Source organism: Capsicum annuum, chromosome 4 (genome assembly GCF_002878395.1).
Source record: "Capsicum annuum cultivar UCD-10X-F1 chromosome 4, UCD10Xv1.1, whole genome shotgun sequence".
NCBI lineage: Eukaryota > Viridiplantae > Streptophyta > Magnoliopsida > Solanales > Solanaceae > Capsicum > Capsicum annuum.
This window is the reverse complement of record NC_061114.1, coordinates 114,966,050-114,971,804: the sequence shown is the minus strand read 5'-3', so window position 1 is coordinate 114,971,804 and position 5,755 is coordinate 114,966,050.

The following is a 5,755-nucleotide window of genomic DNA, read 5'->3' as shown; positions in this document are numbered from 1 at the left end:
TTCTGAGTCTTCCAAAAATGAAGAGGGGACAAGCAAGTACAATTGAAAGTACACTTGAGGGGACCAATCTATTTTGAATTCATTTGAAGCTCCAAAAATTCTTCAAACCTTTTTTCCCCCCCCCCCCCTAAAACTCAAATTTCTTCTTCTCTTAAGTGTGTTTGGCCGAAACAAGTGAATTGGGATTTGAAAATTTTGAAAAGTGACGTCCAATCACAAGCTGCCATGTCATCGCTTATATGAACAACCAAATTGAGTTCTAAATTAGATTTCTAAGTTTCCATTCGTTGTTTCTAGTTTCTTTTGTATTGATTCTACCACTAATTACCAAACTAGTAACTACCTACTAGGTTGATAATTAGTCTAGAGCTCTTTGTTTTGAGTCTACATTTCTTTTGTGCTTTTATCATTTGTAATTCATTGTAACTTGTTGGTTCAAGTCCATAAGCAATTTTCTTTGAGTCATATCAAATGAAAATCCATTCCGGGCCAAAGTAGAATCATCCATCACTTACTTGCCAAGTACATGCCAAAGTTTCAACACTTGTGAGACCAAGTGTGAGGTAAGAATCCGAGAGTCAGAGAGTTGGTGAGGATATTTGAACTAACTTGTTTGTTCGTTTTGTAGGTTTGTTTCTTTATTTTAGGTACCATGGCTGCCAAAAATTTTAATGCTATGTTTGATCGCATCAGTGACCATTGTGATAGCTTCATTACCCATGCTGAAAATTATATACAAACCATTGAAGAGATACGCCAAATGCTTAGTGTACTAAATCCCAATTTGGGGAAAAGAGATGAAGAATGAAACAACGGAGAAGACTTGACAAACTCCCTTGTGATGTGAGCTTCTCAAAGGATAAAGTGGGTTGCCATGATCCAAATCAAGGCAAAGAAGAATTTGCTCAAAACCTTTAAGGTAAAATAGCTAACTCTTACACTTTTGTGCATGTGAATGATGATTGTGTGGCTAGTAGCCCATTGAGTATGAGTAGTAGCTTATCAATTCGTGGGCTTATTATTTCTTTCCCTTTTGATGATGATGTACATGTTGTGAATTAGGATACACTAGTTGATCCTATTGATGACCAAATTGACTCTTCTTGTAAGATAAATTTAAGTCCACCTAGTGTTTTAGCCAATGTGTTGAATGAAAGGACATCGCCTATTAATTCTTTGCCTATTGTTGATGATGTGCATATTGTGAGTGTGGATACACTAGTTGATCCTATTGATGACCGAATTGAATCTTTTTGTAAGATCGATTTGTGTCCACCTCGTGTTGAAGCCATTGTGTTGAATGAACGTACATCATCTTGTGAAACTTGTGTTGATTAACTCATGTGTAAAAACTTCCCACCACTTGAAGTTATATGTGTTGTAATTAATAGAACAAGTGAGTGAAGAATTTGATAATGTTGGTCAACAAAATAGGAGTGAACCCAAGAGCTATTCTCGGAACAATCTTGTGCTTGAAACCTCTTTGAAACTTGATATTGATGTTTTAGAGAGTGAAGAACTCACGTGTTTGGGATCTACCTATGGATTAGATCATGCTCTCTTTAGGAATAATGTCTTGTTTAAAGTTGATATAAACACTCCTAATAAGCCTAGTGGTGAAAAGGATGGTATAGCTTACTTTGGAGCCTATAGCCTATATGCTAACCCACTATGGTGTGACAACATTCCTCCTAAAGATGGAAATCTCTTCTTGAAAGATGAGAGTACTCTTCAGGGTAAGGAATGTGTATTCTTGTAAAGGAATAACCAATTGGGTGATGAATGCTTTGATTTACTTGAATATTTAAGAAACCCAATAGGCAGTTTTTCCTTGAAAAATGAGTGCAAATGTGATCCTTTGTATGACACCCCACCTTTGTTTAATAATTATGAGGATGAATTTCTTTTTTCTTAGTATGACTTAAGCAATAATCCCTTTGATTTTTGTGGTGCTATGTGTCTACTTAAGGGATCTTCCATAAGAGGAGAAAGTGTCTATTTCTTAGAAATTACTTTTCTTCTACTATGTGTGACCTTATTGTTGAGAGTACTTATGGCGATGATGTTGAAACTAGTGGTGAGTAGATACATGAATACACCTAAATAGAAGTTGACTTGAGTGATACCTTTCTTTACTCTCTACTTACTTTTGATAATATGTATGCTACTATAGAGAGTATGTCGTGTAGTTTAGGTGAAGCCTATGGGAAATGAGAGTGTTGTCTAGACCCGTGTCTATGACCACTCTTCTCGTTTGACCCGGTGCCAAATATAGAATTGATGATTTTGGTGTACCCAACTTGTTTCTTGGTCTACATGACAAGAAAAGTATCACTTTTGGTGAATCCCATAACCAAATCCTTTGTGCATCTTTTATTGAACTCTTACAATTTGATTCAAGGGATCCTTGGTTATATTGCAAATATGTGTAACCTTGGCATGTTGAGATGATTTTTTTGTGCTAATCCTAACCTCATGTCATGAGGATTTTGTATTTGTTTGTCCTCTCTTTGGTTTTACAAGGTTTGGATTAGAGGTCGAATCCTTTTCAAGAAGGGGATGATGATACAAGTCAAATAGCCACCTTAGCTTTTGATGACTTCTTTGGAGGCTAACACCTAAAGGCCCAAGACTTGGTCACCCTGAGGGCACAAGAATATTAAAAAAAAAGCCCATTTTGAGCAAGACATAAAGTAATCCCATGTATGGAAGGTTGCTTTGATTCCTGCCTTGATACTAACCCGAGGACCATAAGCCTTGAAGAATGAACCATCTTCGGTTTTTAGAGCATGAAAGAGGCGTCTTTCATCAATTCCAAACACACAAGGCGCCATTTATGAAGATGGAAGCTCGTGAAAGTGTATTATATTCATCCAAGGGAGTGTACTTGCTAATATGTCAAGAGGGACATTGAATATACACTAAGGCATCCTTGGATACACTCCAAGGGTGCCTTAACTTAGGGTTATTATGGTATTTTGATACTCCTCTTTTACGATCCAAAGGAGCACCCTTCATTAATGGCATTTTAGTCTTTGTTTGTAATAAGTATAAATAGACAATTGTCTGAAGAATTAATTGAGTGAAACTTAAATTGTATTTTCTTTCCTTAGTGTAGGGCTTGGAAAAGCCATCTTAGTGTAGGTCTTGGAAAAGAAATTGAAACTAGGGTCAGCTTTGAGTGTGGAATCACTCTTGTTTACATTTTGGCAAGAAAGGTTGGGTACTTGATGAGTTGATCATTTTGTGTCCACCTAAGAATGTGGTGTTATCCTCCATTGGTTTTGTGTGTCTTGGTGTTTGATACACACCTTGGTAATATTCAGTGGTGTAGGTGTATGTTTCACTATCGATCCTTTACATTTATGCACTTTTTTTGTTTCTTATTGAATCTGTGTGTTCTCTTCTTCATCTACTCTTCTTCTCATTGCTGATTTTTGGTCCCTTAGGAGTAATTTCATGTTTAGTAGTTTATTTTTATATCACCCTTCCTTGGTTGTTCTCTCAGAAGGTGTTGGCATTTTGGACTCTTTTTCCTATGAGGAGATCCCAATAAAGATTTTTGATCGGCAAGTTTTCTGGTTGCGAATGAAAGAGGTGGCTTCGATGAAGGTTCCATGGAGGAACCAAAAGTCTAAGGAAGCTACTTGGAAGGCGGAAGAGGACATAAAGTCCAAGTATCCACATTTATTTTCTATTCCAGAGCTTGTGATTGAGGTATATGTTAATCTATTTGATTTGATGTATGTCTTGGGTTCAAGTCCTCTTTGATAATTGGCTCGATTCACTAAAATTTTAAGTGTCCATGTGGCATTGATAAATTATGGGATTAGATTCCCTAGTTAATGAAATGAAATGGTTAATTGAGGATGATCGCAATATGTGTTGTGTTGTTTCCTTGTTGTATGCTTGTTCTAACTTGTGTAATCATTGGTTTGATGAATGTTGAAGTGAATACTTTTATTTGTGCTTGACTTACACGTCATTCTCGGATAATTGATCTTAAGTGGTGTAGAATGAAACACCCGAGAATGTGGCCTTGCAAAATTTTTAATTGATCAGTAGTGATCATGATATGTGTGCTATGTTGCATCCTTGTAGTATATTGTTTCTTACTTGTGTAAAGACTTCTTTGGTGTATGTTAAGGTGTAAACTTGTATCTAATACTTACCTATAAAAGTGGAAGAGAGTTGAAACACCTAGACTTTGGAACCATTGAGAAAATATCAACTTTTGATGCCTCTGGAGTGGATACGGTTAGGGATACTTGAGTCGTACCCTAGGTCACGACTCATCCCCACCATGCCTCCCCACTTTCGTATCCGAAGAATTATATTAAGGTAATGTACTGTCCTTCATACGAAAAGATCATTCATTGGTCGTAACCAAGCTTATGAGTCATATACTAGCCAACTGTATGAGGTCTCAAAACTAGAGTGGATTATTTTGGTCACAAGTTGAGCTCATGATTGGAGGGTGAGTCGTACCCTTGGTTATGAATCAAGGTCCCTTTCGTACCCATAATAGTGTGGTTTACCTAGGGGAAGGTTACGGTACCAGTTGTACCCTAGGTTACGATTGCCTAGTGACCCATATGGGGGAGTCATACACCTGCATGTGTGGACAGTCCAGCTTTTAACCAAGGACTTTTTGGTCATTTCCCATGCCTAAAACCCTAAACCCTCTCACTATATAAGTCATGGTATCCACCAAAGTCTTCATTTGTAGGAGTTAAATATTCCAAAATACTCTAAAGGCTCTTGGAAGCAAGATTAGAGGCTAGGGTTTTGAGGTGTCCATCTAGTATCAAGGCAGAGGTCAAGATTGTTGGTAATTCAAGTTTTGTAAGGCATGTATCTCTTCCCCTTTTTAAATCACTATAAACCCATTTATTTAACACTTGAATTAGTAAATGTACATGGTGGTTTTGAATCAAATGAAAAGGGTTTTGTTACCTAACAATGAATAATGATTATTCATTTTTGTAGTTATGTTGATTCATGTATTTGATGGTAGATTGTATATGTGGGTGCTTGTTGTATTGTTTTTAACATGATGGTATTTATTAACCCAAGTCTTGATGATTTCTACTATAAAAATGAAATTGTCAAAGGTATGAACACAAGGTATTTGAGAAAATGCATAAGTGAAATGACTAGTTGCATGATTGACAATGTGTTGAGTAGGGAAATGGCCTAAATGAGTATGAATGCTTATTGAATGAATATTGTAAAAGTATTATGAGTCATGTATTGTAAATTCCATAACCTTTGTGGTTGATAGCTAATGAGTGTAATGCCCTAGACATGAAAATGAACTTGAATTGTGAATGGAACCAATGTGGTATAATACGATAGAATGTTGTTAAAGACTTGTGAATGGCTTCTGTAAGTCGCGAGGACCACAAATTAAATGATATGACTATTTTAATAAAGGCATTAGCCCTTGGAGATTTTTGAGCAATGAAGGGGACCATATGGTCATGTATAATATTGAATTGGCCAAATAAGCTAAAGCCCTTAAATGTGAATTAAATTGTATGAATGAACATGTATGAGCTAATGGGTTATGATTTCAGCTGTCGACTAATAATATCGAGTGATTTGAGTTCCACATCTAATGATATGACTAGAGATTTGTGTTCCTAGTCTATTGAAATAATGAGTGATTTGAGTTCCTTGTCTAATGACAAGTCTAGTGATTCGAGTTCCTAGATCGGTGATATGGCCAATGATTTAAGTTTCTAGTCTGAAG